Below are 16,645 nucleotides of genomic sequence, written 5' to 3'. Positions count from 1 at the left end.
CTTCTTTCAAGAAGGACCTCGATGAGATACTTGGATTAATTACTAACTCTCCAATGGGCTGGATGGGCCGAATGGCTCCTCTCGTTTGTAACCCATGTTCTCAAGAACTGGCACCAGCACCCGGATGCCCCAAGGCATGTTGTCAGAAGGAAGATCACTGAGCCATCAAGATCAGCGCCATGTTCTCATCTTGGTGAGCATCTGGACTCTCAAAAGAATGAGACAGCTCTGCCCTCTACAGCCAGCTCAATGCTGCATTCAAGTACTACAGAGTATTCATTTAATTATTTCTGACACTGCAGAAAAGTTTCAGTAAGTCCCAGGAAAATAAATAGGAACAATCTTTTATTGATACAGAGTCAGAATTTGGTTGTTAAAGTATATTCCCCCTGTATTACCCTTATAGTCCTGCCTAGTGGCGGATTAAGGTGATCAGAGGCCCCTAGGCTACACGTTTTGTAGCCCCCCACCCATCCTGTTACCAGAAAAAAGCGAGAGGAAATACTGTAATAATTCAGTGACGCGTTCGGGTAAGAGCTGCTACCGCCGGTTCACACGGCACTCGCAGGGAACACGCACGTACACAGGGAGCCCAAATACACACACACACACACTACAAAAAGCTGTAATGTAAGTACAGCAATGCAACCAATAAATCAGATTCACAGCCAATCTGCGAGCTGACAACAGAAATCATGCGCACGCTTGCTTTGAAACCGACGACACACAACAGGATCAGCACCGCAGAGACCAGTGAGCTCCCCGTCTGAGCGCCTTATTTCAAGAGCAGCGGGACACCCCCCACTCGTGCAAGTCCACTGCACTCAATAGACTCAAATCAATCAATACAATGCAGCGACCAGTAGATGTTTTTCTAGATGGGCTTTCAAGAAGGGATCAAACTCGCTGCTAACTTCGGGGACACCCGTGAAGTTCCCGTTGTCGGGGCGCACGAACGTTTCGCTGCGCCCCTTAAAGGCCGCCCTCGCTCCGACTTCACCACCCTTTTCAAGACGTCAGTCCAATACTCACACTCATTGTCAAACTGTCTTGTTAGTTCTGAATCGATTAGACCATTATCAGCGCAGCGAATAACGTTACACGACCACAGCCTTTCCACGGCTCTCCGACACCCCGTGTCCAGCCAGGTCACTAGAGCCTGCGGTCAGTCCGGACTGGTCATCACCGCCCCCAAATAATTCACACGCGAAACAAAACACCTTTCGAGGGGGAATACAGCCGCCACCCTCTTGACACACACTCGCCATTTCAGAGTTCTCTTTCGAAGAGGGTTTTAGAGAAATACCTCTTTTGGTGTTTATGTGGTCTTTCCGATGCTGCAACATCCGCGTCTTGGTTTTGACACGATTTCGGGCCCAATTTAGCCCAGTATGGCCGCCTCTGTTCCCCTATTTCAGCCCAGCAGGCTGGGGCCGAGCTGTAGGAAGCGGGAGCCGCTGTTGCGCCCTCTGTTGGCTCCACGGCAGCAGGTGCACCAGCCCGGCGGCGGACAGTGGCGGCGTTTCGGACGGCTCTGCCTCGGACTCGCGTTGCTGTGACCCCGTCGCGGGAGCTGCTCGTCCTCATGAGCGGCGTGGCTGCAGACCGCGCCCAGGCCGGAGCTACTGGAGCTGCAGCTGACTTTTCAACCGCGGTTGCTGTAGCACTGGCTGCACCGTTAGCCGTGACCTCAGGACCGGGGTCCGGCTCAGCAAACCTGAAATAACCAGTCACTCTGGGGATCTTTTTCAGTAGATCCTGCTCACACTGCTCTTTAAACCGCCCTGCTTTTCGTTTTTTGCGACCCACTGTCATATTTTCTCTCGCACATTTTGAGGCTGGCTACCGTAAACTTGCACCAGATTATCACCCGATGAATCCGCCGAAATAAATTTGAACTGCGAACCCGTTGCATCTGACCAATCACCGGTTCACAATTTATTCAACGTTTTTATGCACCAATGGGGGCCCACAGGTCCGTTTTAAAAAATACTCTGGCCAATCAGGTCCCTGATCAATCCGGGGCCCCCAGGCTACAGCCTATGATAGCCTGTTCGTTAATCCGCCCCTGGTCCTGCCTTCCCCAGTTACCTGAAACACGTTCTTATTTCAAGATCCTCTGAGTTTGTCAAACAGCCAGTACGGTTTATGTACAAGCAGACAGTTAAAAAAAAAAATGCTAAATGAATATCGAAGTATCCACCCTTTCGAGGGCAAAGCTCTGTCAGAGGGCCGGAAAGTGAAGATCAGGCTTTTTCTGAAACGTTCATCCCTCTGGCTTGGAATCTCTCTTCCTCATCTCCGGGTAAGTGAGCACCTGCCAGGGTGTTTGCGCTGACGACGCCCAGGTGGTTAATGAACCCAGGGCACGCTGGGAAAGACGGATTGTTCCGAGAATCTATGGCCGCTCTCCCAAGAAGTGGCAGGAAGACAGTGACAGCCCACGGACCCAGGGGAATGAAAATGGTTTTCAAATGGGCCTGGAGTGCTGGCTGAATACCATTATATGTGGATATGCCTGCTGGCCTGGGCTAATTTATTGGAGATTATTTTCTATGTGATCGCAGTGGTGTGAAAGGGAGTTTGTTTGCTGCGGTGGCTGTGCACTAGTACAGTAAACGCATTGAGCCCGGGAGTGTTTGATTACCCCGCAATGCACTGCCCACCACTCTGTCAAAGACAGGAGACAACGAGGGGCAGGAAACACGCCTGGCTTTTACAAGATGGGCAGGTCGTTGAGGAAGACACGGCGGCGGCTCGCAAGGATCTGTCATTCGTTCTGCAACCTGAGGAGCAGAGAGAGGCTGCCTGCCAGCAGTCAGGAGAGAGGAGTCCCTCTCCAGGGCCATGCATGGCTGATATCTCAATTATCACATCAGCTTGGAGGGCCACGGCTCCTCCATCCTTGCTAATAAAGCTTAATGTGTTGTCAGAAATGGGATTTAAGGAACACAATGCTGAGTGCTTGCCACAATACATAAAAATATTCAAAGATAGGCAAGTTAATGCTGATGAATTTCACATCATGCAGACCTAAAAAAGACAGAGTGAAATACCCCCAGGATCAGACTGCGAAAAGAGAATCGCAGAAAAAGCTGTAATTGCTCTGATAATGACTAACAATGGTGTTTCTGGCTCAATTACGCATACCTCTTCTGTCTAATGATATGATAGCCCACATCAGAGTGATGCTTCCCTGTTTTCCTTATCTTTCTCTGAGATCTCTCGGCCTATTATAGATTTCACTAAAAATCTGGTGCACCAAACTTGTTTAGTTATTGTTTCCGATTCTGCATCTCAGTTAGTGTTGCACACAAGTGCCATTAGAGTTTCATTTTCATTTGAAGGCCTTGCTGGTCAGGTTAGGGAGCAGCTTTGTTTCCCTCTTTGCTTCCAGTGATTGGCAGTGAAGGGCTTTGAGGAAATCTGTAAAGCATGTGGTGTGGTACTGAGTGGGGATTTAGATTACTGTACAATGCAGTGATGCTGCAAGTTTCAGAAGTCATTTGCTGATTGTAACATCCAAAAGGAAAATCCATGCTGTGTACAATGCATAGCGCCCTCCAAGCACCAGATAAGGAAGGCCATCACCATTACCTACCCCAAAATCTATGTTATGCTGAGATGAGGCACAACCCAGGAGACCCAGGGGTGTCACACAACAGTCTTTGACCTCTTGGATGGTAAGTGGGCGACAGTCTGAGCTCCCTCACTCCCTGCCTGTGTCTGTGTCCTTCTTGAAGGAAGCTGATGAGGTGGATGAACCAGGGCTTGACTTCCCTTCTGCACCACTCCCAGCCACCTGTCCCTGTATTGCTAGGTTAGATCAGATCCCCTTTATGACGAGGAGTTGCAACAGTCTTTTTTTCAGCCAGCGGCTGGATCAATAGTCTCCATTTTCACCCAACAGTGCTTCCTCTGATAAAACCAGCAACATTACAAACATTACAGAACTGATAAAAGCATTCCCCACTATGGCCGCGGCCGCTGCATTGGCTGTGTTCAAGGGATGGCCAATAAATAAACCAGTTCCATCTTTAGGAAAGCCTGGAACGAGGGCGGGGGCCTCCTGTTTCTGCAGTGCAGCATGACGGTTCTAACTGAGTGCTCCACTTTTGTTTTGAAAGATGTGCATAAAGTTGCTTTCCTGCAGAGATAAGTGCTTCTGCCAGCACGGCCTTATTTTACCATAAGTGAACGTGGAAGAAGAAAAAGAAACAACACAAGCTGTCATTTTTTTATCGTCCAGCTGAAAGCCAACTAGTCAAGCACTTATATTTTTGTAGCAATCCACAGAAGGCTTATTATTTATATCTAGTAGCATCGCCAGGAGAGGAGCTAGAAATAGGTGGTACTGCAACAACTACAGACTGCGCTGTCTGGACAATGGCAGCATTTGGCAGAAACTGGTCTAGAAAGCAGTACCTCACAGATCTCTTGGAGCTACCAGATAACTGACACACTTTGGTCAAAGCTGGGACACATGTCCGTTTAAATAGTAAGAAAGACAGGAAAAAAGATCTCACTTGCAGCTTCCAAGCTTGCTGCTTTGCCAAAGATTTAAGTCTTGCTGTACTTGGTTTGTTAGTCTTTCAGAAGCCTGGAAGCTAAGAAAGCTGTGAAAATACCATACTGAAAATCAAGGTTCTTTGAGTTTTTGCATAAATTCTCCTTTTGTCTGATTGTCCCATAAGGCAATAAGTATTGACCAAAGATCCAGGTAGTCAAACATTGGTACTAACTGTTAACTCAGACGAAACCACTTCATGGTTAAATCATAATAAGCCTTGTTAGAAGACACTTTGTGAGAGAGACAAGAACGGACGGAGAGGAATAGAAAAAGACAGGAGAACACTAAAGAGAGAAGTAACTACTGTATACTGTGAGTGTTTCTTACTCCAACAGACCAAAAGACCAGAATTTAGAGAAGTAATTTGATAACTAAGAAGAGTGCATTCGAGACCTTAAGAGAAGAACGTATCTGACATTTGTGGAAATACTGATACAGATTAGCTTTCAGACTAATATAAATCTCTTACTGTTTAGTGATGCACTGTTTTGGAAAGAGAAATAGGTTCCCATGTGCTTAGCATCCCTTTACAGATGTAGTCCTGAACAGGATACTTTTATTTGATAAGAAACCCCTTCCTTCTTTTTCCCTTCATAGAGTGTCTACTCTTGGGTAGGGTTTTGTATTTTTGTGTAGGGAAGCAGGGCTTTATCATTCACAGATCTGTAAATATCCACATGTAGCTGGAAAATGCTGTGTGTTGTGTATTTCTGCTGGAAACGAAACTCAGCACAGGACTGAGCTCAACACGATTTCACCACAGCTTTAACACAGTCAGTCAGTGTCAGAGTATTCTCAGGCCAGTGAGGGCAATTGTTTTCCAGCCACTTTTCTGTTAAACTGAACCAACACTGTATATTTTTCATCTAGTTTTCCGGCTGTTATGTGTTTGATAATGTCTCCATAAATTATTTGCCAAATCTGAAATGCTATCCACCCAGCAGCATCAATTATTCATTTTAATATTAAGCTTTAACGATGTTTGTTTCTCACTCATACACTGTAAGCAAGACATTAACCCCACAAAAAGAGCGAGAGAAAAACAAATGCTCTCAGGTGCCCTTGAATCGAAGTCCCTTCCAACTTGATCGATTTATTTCTTTGCGGCAGAATCAATTTCCAGAACCCAGTAAGGAGCTCCGGGCTGAGTTTTCTTTCCAGCTCTATCAAGAGAAGCTGTGGGCCTTGCTGGTCACTCTGAGCATGCAGAGTTGCAGTACAGCAAAGCACTACCTTTTCCAAGCCACGACTATTCCATTGTATGACAGCTCTTGCACATACAAAACATGCAGAAACATATACAAAAAGAAGAAAATGTGCTTAAATAAATTTAATTAGTCCATGCCATGCCTTGGTAGATAATTAATAAACTTTTAGTAATTGCATTTGAATGTACTAGCAGTAAAACACATATTTTTTTACTTCTAATTTAAATGACAAATTACCATCATCTATAATATGTTACTCTGAAAAATCTTCAATCTGTCCTCTGGGAATGTGTGCAGCTAATGATACCAGAAGGAAGCAAAGGGAGGGTGATTCTGCCATCAGGCAGAGGCACTGAAAAAGCTGATTAACAAGCCTCCTGGTGTCAGCACACAAACCAACGAAATCCCATATACAGTATGGCATTTTTATCACAGTGTATGTCCCAGCTTATGTGTGCCTGTTTAATGCATCACAAGTTAGGAAGACCAGAAACTGGTTCTCCATAGCTTTTGTCAGAAACAATTCACTTAAAACTTACTCACTCATAAAACTTACAGAGCTCACATTATTTGTGCAGAATTCCTGCACAAGTTTTTTGCTTTTTTTTACATTTTATATCTCTGCAAACAATAGACAAAGTTGAGATTAAATTCACTCTTTTATATAAACCACAGTCAGATATCCATTCTGAAGTATTTGACACAAATGCAAAAAAAAAATTGATCAAACAGAAGCTGGATTATGGGTTAGGGATATTCTGCAAAGGCATGAAACGTTAAAGCACAGACTGCATCACTTCACTTGCTCAGACAAAGACGGAGGCTGTTGCAATGCCCACTATGAGCTGCACCCTTCTCCCACACAGCAGTTCAGCTGCACACTCACAGCAATACGTTGACCTCTGAAAGCTCCAAGCAATCTGAGCTGCAGTGGAAACACACTTGGCCCGGTGTTTAATGTCATCCCTGCTCCAGGAGATGACGCTTTAAAACACTTTTTTTTGGAGCTCAACATTCACTTAATAAGCTGTTTCTAAATTGAAAAATAATTTGCCTGGCTAGGAGGCAAGCTTGCCCATTCTCTGTCGTTACATCTGAGAGAGTAAGTGCTGTTTACTTTTGATAAATGCACATCTTCTCTTCCATCTGACTATTAGCACATTATAGACAATATTTAAACAATGCAGGAACCATCTGGAGGACAAATTTAATCCGCCTCAATTAGCATTTGATTTGCATGATGAGGCCACAAATTATACACTGTAATACAATTCTCAAAAAGCTTGTTTTATGCAAAGATTTGTCTTTCTAACAACATGATGCATTGCGTCCAATGAGGCAGGCTGTCTCCATCCCTCACTGGAGTCCTCAGGGCTGTGTCTGGTGCTCCTGTAATAACCAGGAGGGGGACGAGGCCAGAGGAGAGCTGTGACATTACTCCCACTCTCCAGCTCGCAGTTCCTCTAATGGGACCTCTTCCTAGGTAGTTAATTACAGACAGTACAGCTGCAGAAGCAGCTTAATGATTCTTTATACATCTGTGCGTATTGGTGCCAGCCCTGGGTTTTACGTAAAATACTCTCTCTCTATTTATTGAGAACTATTCTTCCTCTGGATACCTGACCCTGAACGATTTATTGCGAAGATGCCTTTAACATCCTTATCGGAGATTTCCTGCTTAATTGCTTGCCTAAAAAAATAAAGATGCAAAATCAGTCTTTTGCAGGCTTGGAGGTGCCCTTTTCCAGTAATCCCTTAAAGTGAAAGAAACATACACTCCCAGCACCATAAGACTGCAGCCCAGAATAATCAATTCCTAAGTGTGGTTGCTTCTACTATTACTGAATCCTATTGCAACACTTATTCATTGAATGGATTTGCAGCAATCCTGCAGTACATAGACACTAGTTAGATTAGAGTATACTTGTAAATCTGTGAGTAGTGTATGCTATGAGTAGTAACTCATTAGTTCTTCTTAGTTAATTTGTTAATGAACTTAAATGCTTTCTGCTTTAATCTGTGTTCTTTTTTTCTGGAATTAATATTAGATGATTCACAACACTGAAGGGTCAAACGATTTGTACTGAGCTCTACTTCCACTTTTGTGCATCGGAAGTGAAAGTGTGCTACAGGCAGCTGTTTCACCTTTTACAGGCCTCATCAGTGGGGCATAGCTAGCCTCTGGGCTGCTAGCTGATGTCTGAGCATCGGCTGTTTAAATCTGAGCATGATCAGCTTTCCCCAGAGTGGTTCAGATCTAACTGAAAGCCATGCTGTTAGTGCAGGCTTGAAGTGGTCAGTGTGTCCTTGGCAGCCTGCTCTGGGGTCACCCTGCTGGCCAGGCTGCCACGCCTGCAGTGTGATTGGTGAGGGCAGCGTCCTTCCTCCCCCTGCCTGACCGCTTGAGACATTTCGGTGAATAGCACATGTTGCCATTTGACTCTGCAATAGCTTTCTTACGTAAACATGAAGACAAAAGACATTTAAACTGCAAATAAAGGTTGCTTTGTTTATCTCCTCTGTTGGAGTTGTAAAGGTCCCATGGGCAGTGAGCATTTGGAAGTCAAGATAGCTTCTTCCTCTGCAGAAGGGGACTCTAATTCAGTGGTTCTGTTTTCTGTGGGGAACAAAGACATGCCTGAGAAACAAATTTCGCTTTGCAAATAAAGCAAAGTTTGTTTGATGACGCAGAGGCATTAAGAGAGACCTTGAGAAATCATTTCAGAAATGCTGGCTTGCCAATTAACAGCACCTCCACAAGAAGACGAGCTCTTGTTGTGAAAACAGGCTACCACCCTGTGTTCAGTGAAAACGTAAGCACAATTGATTTTTGCCAAAGACAGATGGAAATCTTTGTCTGTATGGTGTCTCACATAGGGTGACACGGTGTTTCTATATCCTGCCATTTCCATTCAGCAACAACACAAGCTTTCTAACTGCAATAAATGAAGGCACACTTTAATATACACTATATATATATTGATATATCACAAATAGTATGCTACACTGTAGAGTGCTGTACACTAGTGTCCAACGATAAGAAAGTCTCAGTAATGCTAGAAAAGAAGGGCAGTGTGCAGATGGGACCATACAGTAGCCTTTTTCTTTTATTGTTTTGGTGTTGTTGCTGTACCACTTTTCTATTACTACCAGAAGTAAAAAACAACCAAGTTCTTATGGTTCAGACTCATAGCTGAGAAAATTGCTGGTCTGCCCAAATCCAGCCCTTCAATCTGAATGAATTCTGACCTGGATGAAATGAAAATTTCCAAATTTTCCCCCATCCCTTTTTCATGCACCGAGATCACACTGTCTTGGGTTTAGGAATGAGCAATTGGCGGGCAGGTCGAACTTTCGGACCGATCTGGGCCACAGTGTACCTCACTATAATGTGAGACATCACAGATCCTAGAGCTGAGCCACGGTTTTGCAACTGACAGCACACAAGTTTGCCGTGCTGGGGGACAGGGACTCTGGGACAGCAGCTCAGCAGGTTCGCTCCTCCCTGCAACCCTGATGGCAGCAGGCGGCTCCAAGGGGCTGCCCAGGACCTGGGTGCTCCAGATGGTGTCCTCCCATTTGAGGTGCAAGCAGAGTTGTAAGTGTAATCGGTTCCCATGTGCACCAAAAACAAAATCTATAAAAACAAATAAGAGCTTGTCCCTTCAAATAAAAACACCCAGGAATTAAATGCATTGAAAAAATGTTTGTTTAGTGATTGTAGAGTTGACTTGACTCTCTTGATTGAGGGATGCCCTCCTGGCCTCAGGATAAGGGGGCCGGGACCCCCCTTTGGAGAGAGGAGTGACCCAGGGGCAGCTGTACAGGAGGAGATGGGGGTGGGGCGATGCAGAAGACTAATGTACAGGAGACAAGGGGATCCTGTACAGTACTTTGAGTTTTCTGAAATGCAGGAAATGACGTCAGGAATGATTACGATTTAGGACAGCTGAGGAAAATTAAACCTGGCTTGGCCTAACTCTTGTTATAAGCTCCATTTATACTTACAGCCATGGTGTGGTCAGCCTGTTTCCTTCAGCACAAGAAGACCTGCAAGGACGAGATGCCCCCTGCCTGCAGAGCACGAATGGGACATCGAGCATGCCCAGAGGCTTCAGTGCCAATCCCAAAGACTGCTCTGACATCAGCTTTCTGTGTTTGTGTGCTTTAACTGGTTTAATTTAATTCAAAACTGATTTCACTTATATTGTCCTCGAAATAAGGTAAAAGAAAAAAAAACATTGTCAGCCCAAGAGTTCATATAACATTTGCAAGATTAAAATTTAATCTTATTAAATGTTTGAAATAAAGTATCAAATAGAAAGGGGGGGAGGTCATGAGATTAGATTCCTGCAGAAGTACAAATTATTTCATTAAAAAAACCTGTATAGCAGTGTAATGTGTGCTTAATATAGAAAGCATGCCTTTTTCCCAAGGCTAGCTTTAGAGCTACTCCTTGCTGCTAAGCAATTTAAAAACTATGCATTTTTATGAGCCTCCGTTTTTTGTATTTGATGAAAATAACCCTTTGGCTTGGATAAATTATGAATGAAAAACTGAGGGTTCTGTTCAGCCACAATACTGAGGGAGATGGCAATGAGACAGAGATTTTATTCTGTTTCATTTTCAATCATTCTGGAGATGAGCTGGAGGAGAGTCAGAATCCATCAGGGGTCAGAGTTCAGGGGTCAGCCACCAGAAACCAATCACCATGCGCTCATTCCTGCTGAGGGTCATGACACCCATAGCTTGTCCTAAGCCATACGCCTGTGGTGGGAAAGAAACTTAAAGTTTGGTGTCTAATTATAAATGGGAACATGCCCACCAGCAAGGCAATTTCCGACACACCTACACCATTCTGTTTAATTCTCAGTTATTTATCAGAATATATCCTTTTCAGTCCTTGCTATATAACACATCAATCATCCTGCTTTATGGTACAATTTCAAGTCAATATTACAAGGAACAAATGCAAGAATCACCTTATGAACAGTAATCATTAAAAAAAAAACTGACCTCGAGTTATTTTCTCATGAAACTAATTAAAACAATTTTATCACAATTTCAAGATTATTAATAATAGATCACATGAAAAGAAGTAAAATTGCAAAAAAGAACACTCCGCTGGTAGAGCATTAAACATTTATCAGCAGTTTTTCAAGCATATGGGTGTACTGACAGATCTGAACTTTGCTGTCTCACATTAAAGATGCTCAAACAAACTTTGAAGAACGTCTTTAATTTTTTTCAGAAACGACAGGCGAGATTCATGCTTTTTTTGGCTTCTTGCTAGAATTCTGCTGAAAATATTGGTATCGCTGCTCGTTATCAAGTTGGAGGAAAGGCCATAGTTGACGGAGCTGTAGAAGGTACCCCAACGGGCATTTCAAAGCTGAAGAAAACTACATTGTCAAGCCGTGGGGCGTTCAAGTCCTGCAGCAAGAAATTGAGGCTGGTCTATGTGCTGTTCGTTCAACACGATGAGTGTCGGCTCTAGGGTTACTTCCCAGAATCCAAACAGAGGACACTCCGTCGATCGGGGAGCGGGGGTTTGTGATGCTGGGGATATTTGTACCAGTAGATATTTCTGCTTTCTGCTGGTACAAATTCAAATCGAAGACCTCATGGGAAACAAGAATAAGGGAAGAATTCCTGACATTTTAAGATTCTGCTCGGATGGAGATTTAAGGAGCAAAAAGGAGGGCGTCTGGGAAACTATTCCAGCCATGCTGTAGTGGGACATTAAGTGCCGGAGTGCTGTTTCGTGATGACGTAATGACCACTCAGACTTCACAAGACTCGGGAGTAAGATTATTGGACTGGCTAACGACTGCAGTGTACTCAACTATCTTTTACAATGGGCCGTGATGACGTTGGGCACACTCAGTCTACGCCTGAACAAAAGTACAAGGAGAATCCGTCTGGATTTACTGAGGCACTTATTTAACCTTTCGAGTCTTTGGAAAGACGATGATTAACGACTTTAGTCCGCTTGCGCTGAAATGAATCGTATCCGATGGTTAAAATATTTGTAAAAAGGTAGCGAGCGCGGCTCCGCCGTGCTCTGTCACCGCAACACCGCTGCAAAGACGAAAGGTTACTATCCAGACAGGCCGTTAAGATCGTCTATCTGTTTAGCTAATTGATCCCTAGGACCTCATCCATTCTTTCTTGACAGAAGCAGTGCTGTGATCCAGCTTGTTCAAGCACATTCTTCCCAGCTGCAGCAGGCGTCTTTTGTGCAGAATGTCCTCAGTTTTAAATATACTTCAGCATGGTTCATGTTCGACTATTGATTCTGAAGTAGTACCCCAGCTGACTTTGTCAGCTCCTTTGATGATTTCGAGGTGCTTCTGCATCGTCCTGTGCGGCATCGAACTATGGGAAGACCACAGGTCTCCATCCCACAGCTGTCACAGCGTTCTGCCTGCTTCTGCACTGCCTCTGTTAGCATCAGTCCCCAGTAAGTTTCAGAGCCGCCTGAGCGTTGCTCTTGTTACAAGTGAGCAGAATTTAACAGCTGCGATGAATCCGCCTGGATCAGGAACCTGTGTCTTTTATCCCTGTGTTAGATTTTGATGATTATGAAAATGGCTTTGCCCTCTGAGAGCTGGAAGCAATGATCGCAAAGTGTTTTAGCAGCCCACTCGGCAATCATTCCACCGTCCCTGCGCTGTAACGAACAGTTCTTTCCGGACCCTATGCGGACGACACAGTCCGACGGAGTGGGGAAACACTGGGGAAACGTCATGCAGGAAAACAGGGCTGAAGACAGGGGGGCGTGTCCAAGGTGCGCTGGTGCACGGGGGAGGTGTGGCCGAGGCGAACAATCCCAAAGAATAATCCATAGAGTATCCAAAACACGAAGGTAAATCCAAAACCAGGAGATCCATCAGAACTCGGAATTAAAACCACGAAGGCCGGGTCGGAACCGGCGGACGGGGAACAGGAACGGGAACAGGAACGGAGGTTAAAACCTTAACGGGACCAGGCGCTTCCTGGTCCCGGACTCGCACGATATGGAAATCAGATGCAGAGCCCGGAAGAGCGTCAGCGCCTGGCTTATAAGGTGGGCAGGGAATAGGGCGCAGGTGCATGGAATGAAGTCTTTAGTGAAAGGGCTGGAGCACCCTTAAGGAGGGGGGACTATAGTCGTGACATGCGCGTTCAAGCAATGCGGGGCTAATGCTGGAGTAACGACTCTTCGGGAAAGTTTGCTGCTGCAGCTGTTCAGATACGGTCTGGCTTTGTTCTGTTGCTAGTGCAGGCCAACCGAGCTTTCTCTCACACGGTCAAATTCATCCACACCTGGGGACCGCCGCGCTAACAAGCGACATGAACCAACCGGTTTGCCTTTCGAACCTTAACGGAGGTTTTAAACATGTGAACGTGTCAGGTAAGGTGGGCTTCCCAGGTGCAGAAATGGCCAAATCGTCCAGTTCTGTCATCCGCATGGTATTTAGATCACTACGTTTTCTACTTGTTGGGACTTGACTGAGACAACCTTCAACAGCAAAACAGAAATCAATTCCATTTCCACATGTTTTTTTCAGAGCCAGGTTACAGGACCAGCAGGCTCACAATTTCCTCTATCAGTAAGCAGCAAGGCTCAGATTAAATCAAAACTTTGACCCTCCTCCCCCTGACCGCACCAGGAATAGAAACCTGTATTTGATACAGATTCTTGTTCGCCAGTATCCCTGCAGGGACTGAGTGTAACGAACAGTTCTTTCCGGACCCTATGCGGACGACACAGTCCGACGGAGTGGGGAAACACTGGGGAAACGTCATGCAGGAAAACGGGGTTGAAGACAGGGGGGCGTGTCCAAGGTGCGCTGGTGCACGGGGGAGGTGTGGCCGAGGCGAACAATCCAAAAGAGAAGTCCTCTTTTGAATATCCAAAACACAAGGGTAAGTCCAAAACCAGGAGATCCATCAGAACAAAGAATTAAAAACCACGAAGGCCGGGTCGGAACCGGCGGACGGGGAACAGGAACGGGAACGGAGGTTAAAACCTTAACGGGACCAGGCGCTTCCAGGTCCCGGACTCGCACGATATGGAAATCAAATGCAGAGCCCGGATGAGCGTCAGCGCCTGGCTTTTAAGGTGGGCTAGGTAAAAGGGATCAGGTGCACAGAATGAAGTCTTTAGTGAAAGGGCTGGAGCACCCTTAAGGAGGGGGGACTATAATCGTGACACTGAGCCTCGGAAATGTGGGTGGAGGGTTCGATTTAAATCTGTCCTGGATCTGGTCCTGGGACTGGGACTGCTGGAGGAAAGGAAGAGGATGAGGGTGATGTGCAGGCAGTCAGGGGAGACCTTCATCTCCCTAATTAAAATTTCTCCTTGATAACCAGCACTGCATGGTACAGCCAAATTCACTCTCTGTGTCAGCAGAGAAATTGAAATTTGTGCAAGATACATGGAAAATTCAAATCAAACCTGAGTAGGATATAAGAAGAAGGTTGTAGGAATTTGCAAATATTTGCAGAAACATCTGTCAGTGATATATCACCTCTGCATCACATGTTTCTTTTTTTGCACGGAGAAGCATGTTGAAGTACTTTATGGCTTAGAAGTTTGCAGTTCCTTGCAGGCTGCACACGTTAAGGGCTCAGTGTCAGGAGTGTTCAGCATTCTGTTCGAAAAGAAGGATTGTTCTTGGCGTGATGGACTGATTGGTACAGTATGTCTCACCATCGTGATCACATCACGAGGTCAGGCTGCAGGACAGGTACAGCGTGGTCCTGGCAGGTCCTCTCGTACGGGACAAGCGTGCACGGGCGAGCCAGCAGCCTGGTGGCGTTTCCACCGCAGTCACTGAAGAGGAGAATCCATTACCGGCCGCCCATACAATCCACACTGGAGCGAGACGAGCAGCTCAGCCATTATAAATGGAAATGAGCTGCGCTCTCCCTCAGCTGCAGATCGCAGGCAGAAAGCTGATGACATCTGCTTAAAGGAGCTGGATGAAAACAGATCGCATCACAGCCGACAGAAAGCACGAGGGACTGGAAAGGGAGTGAGATGGGGCCTGTGTTAATGGGGACAGATGATGATTATACCCGCAGAATGTCTAGGACACAAAACAGAGCACCCTCCCGGTCTGCTGTAGTGCAAAAACAGCATACATCACGTTAGCCAGCCACTGACACATTCGAATCACATTTATTGCTTTTAACGTGTATAAAAACCCCAAAACTATCCTTATTTAATGAGATATGCATACACTGCCTAAGTTAGACCCTAATAAGGCCTTTAGAAGTCCTGAGCTGGAGCTCAGACTGCCAGATAAACACTTTGCAGTGGATTGATTGATCTTTCCTTTAAACAGAACGAGACAACAGTAAAGAATCACAAATGAGACTGAGTGCCTCTGGGAAGCACAGAGCAGGACGCCTAGTTGCACAACAGTGGGGCTGAGCAGACTGAATGGGCTGCAGCCTTCAGTGTGTGGGGCTGTAGGGTGTGATGCATGCAGCTTGGCCCGGTCTTGTAACTCCTTCAGGAAATGGTCTTCTGAAGGCCCCCCCCGGTCATCCTAAAGTTCTCCTTGAGTTTCATCTGCAGAGCCCTAGGTGAATCCAAGAATCCCGCGAAAGATAAGCAGCAGGGAATATTGTGGGATTCACAGCAGGGGCTCGAAGGTCAGGCAAGGGTCCCCACTACTGGAAACCCCAGAGGACCCCCCAGCCCAGTACCTCTGTCTGTTCATGAAAGATGATGGCAGTCATAACTGGAGAGGTATCGCAAAGAGACCTGCCTCCTCCTCATGGGACACAAAGCCAGCTTCACGGCTGGGCCTCGCCCTGCAGAGGAATCCTATCAACGGAGCAGGCGGTGTCATTCCAGAGGACAAGCACAGGTTTCCATGCAAGGACCTGGGATAATCCTACCGTTACACTGGGAAGGAGCTTCCTTTAACTCCAGGGAGGGAGAACTCCGCAGGGTTTCCCTGTCTCCCTCTGGAATAACAAGAAAACACCTAAGCCCATTCTTTTCCTTTCCTCCTCCTGCACCTGGCTGAGATGCTGCTGGCTCAGCACGCACACACAGGTGAGCAACAGAAAACAGGCTAATGAATGAATTCAACAGCTTGCGCTGCCTGCGTTGGTCTGTAGACTCGGGCGCCCAGAGCTGTGGCTGATGGACGCGGGGGGAAGCAGAGGGTGATGTTTGGGTGAACAGTGGGGGATGGTGCCATCTCACACTCATCTGCCCCTCCAGCTAAATCAACCCCAGCATCTCAGAACACAACACCATAAGCCCCCCAAAATAACCCCCCTGAAAATACAGATGCTGTCAGTTTTTACTTACTTTCCTGTTAGGCACTTTCTCTCATGTGTTACCAGCACATGCATATTCACTGTTTATGCACATATCACTCTTAACATGGAGAACAGGAGCTGTTTTTTAATATAGATAATAACCCCACATGAAGGGAAGACTGTCTGAAAGTATAAAGTAATTATGAGGTTTCCTACAAGAGTTTTGTAAACCCAGGACCTTTTGAGAAAGCCTGTTATTATTAATACCTGTCCATTATTGATGCCTGTATAAAACATTCATAGGCATGTTGTAAATTATTTATTACAGGTTATAACAGGAGGATAGAGCACAGATGCGCTGAGATTGGCCGATATAACCGAAGCATTAAAGATACTTTATATGGATTCAGATCACTCCAGTTCAAGGACTTAACTACGGCTGCCAATGTGCTGCTATATCGCATATAGTTTCTGTCAAGCTGTTACAGGGAAAAATTTGAAAAAAAAAATCAATCATGTCAGAATCAAGTGGAAACTACAGGGAAGTGCATTTAACAGTGAGAATAAGAGCACCTTTTTACCCAAAGGGCTGTGGGAT

This window comes from Lepisosteus platostomus, chromosome 15 (genome assembly GCF_059453375.1).
Source record: "Lepisosteus platostomus isolate fLepPlt1 chromosome 15, fLepPlt1.hap1, whole genome shotgun sequence".
Classification (NCBI taxonomy): Eukaryota; Metazoa; Chordata; class Actinopteri; order Semionotiformes; family Lepisosteidae; genus Lepisosteus; species Lepisosteus platostomus.
This window is presented reverse-complemented; position numbering follows the sequence as displayed.